Here is a 1,945-nt window from a genome sequence, read left to right as displayed (position 1 = left end):
GGCGGGCGGCCCCTCCCCCACAGTCACCTCGTAGCTCTCCTGGATGTCTGGGGGGGGGGAGGGGCGGGGTCAGGGGTCGCGACCCCCCCAGAACCCCCAACCCCCCCATTTCCCCCCCAGGTCCCCAACCCCCCCCCAATTATCTGGTGTCCCCTCCCCCCCCCCATTTCTTCCCCCCCCCCCCATTTATGTGCCCCCCCCCCCGTTTATGGGGCCTCCCCCTTCATTTCTACCCCGCCCCCCAATTATCGCCCCCCCATTTCGCCCCCCCAATGGGCCCCCCCAATAACCCCCCCATGCCCCCCAATAACCCCCCATGTACCCCCCAATATGCCCCCGAAATACCCCCCATGCCCCTCCATTTGCCCCCCATGCTCCCCCCCATGTGCCCCCATGCCCCCCCGGCCCCCCCAATAACCTCCCCATGCCCCCCCCATGTGCCCCCCCATGTGCCCCCGCAATGACCCCCCCCAATAACCCCCCATGGCCCCCCAATTTTGCCCCCCATGTGCCCCCCCTATTTTGCCCCCCAGTTGCCCCCCCATGTGCCCCCACCCCCGTGACCCCCCCCATGCACCCCATGTGTCCCCCCATGTGCCCCCCCATGCCCCCCCCATGTGCCCCCCCGTGCCCCCCCAATCCCCCCCATTCCCCCCCCGTGCCCCCTCCCGCACCGAGCAGCGCCTGGAAGAGCGGGCTCTGCAGGACCCGCAGGAGCTGCTGCGCCCGCAGCCGGGGGGGCGGGCCCAGGGCCTCCAGCACCTGCGGCGGGGGGGCTGCGGCCCCAGAGCAGGGGGTCAGGGACCCCCCAGAGAACAAAGGGGTCAGGGACCCCCCCAATGAACGGGGTCAGGGAGCCCCCCAGAACAACGGGGTCAGGGACCCCCCCCAATGAACGGGGTCAGGGACCCCCCCGAACAACGGGGTCAGGGACCCCCCCAATGAACGGGGTCAGGGAGCCCCCGAGAACAACGGGGTCAGGGACCCCCCAGAGAACAAAGGGGTCAGGGACCCCCCCAATGAACAAATGGGGTCAGGGACCCCCCCAAATTAACAGGGTCAGGGAACCCTCCAGTGAACAAATGGGGTCAGGGACCCCCCAAGAGACAGTGACCCCCCCCCAGGACACAGGGACCCTCTAGGACCCCCCCAGGACACAGGGACCCCCTAAGGGGGTCAGGGACCCCCCCCAGAACACACGGACCCCCCCCAGGACACAGGGACCCCCTAAGGGGGTCAGGGACCCCCCCCAGGAGATGGGGACCCCCCCAGGACACAGAGACCCCCCCAAAAGGGGTCAAGGTTTCCCCCCAGGAGACTGGGACCCCCCCAAAGGGGTCAGGGACCCCCCCCAGAACACATGGACCCCCCCCAGGACAAAGGGACCCCCCCAAAAGGGTCAGGGACCCCCCCCAGAACACACGGAACCCCCCAGGACACAGGGACCCCCCCAAAAGGGTCAGGGACCCCCCCCAGAACACACGGACCCCCCCCCCAGGACACAGGGACCCCCCCAAAAGGGTCGGGGACCCCCCCCAGAACACACGGACCCCCCCCCAGGACACAGGGACCCCCCCAAAAGGGTCGGGGCCCCCCTAGGACTCAGGGACCCCCCCAAGAGACTGGGACCCCCCAAAAGGGTCAGGGACCCCCCAGGACACAGGGACCCCCCCCAGAACACTGGGACCCCCCCAAAAGGGGTCAGGGACCCCCCCCAGAACACACGGACCCCCCCAGGACGCAGGGACCCCCCCCCAGGAGATGGGGACCCCCCCAGGACGAAGGGACCAACCCCAGGACACTGGGACCCCCCCAAAGGGCTCAGGGCCCCCCCAAAGGGCTCAGGGCCCCCCCGGCCGCAGGGCCCCCCCGCTCACCCCCGGCTCCCAGCGCCATGGTCCCGGGTTAATCCGGAGCGGGGATTATGGGGGGGGGGGGGGTGGAT

This window comes from Patagioenas fasciata, chromosome 29 (genome assembly GCF_037038585.1).
Source record: "Patagioenas fasciata isolate bPatFas1 chromosome 29, bPatFas1.hap1, whole genome shotgun sequence".
NCBI classification, from domain to species: domain Eukaryota; kingdom Metazoa; phylum Chordata; class Aves; order Columbiformes; family Columbidae; genus Patagioenas; species Patagioenas fasciata.
The sequence above is the reverse complement of the archived record's forward strand: the minus strand, read 5'-3'. Positions refer to the sequence as shown.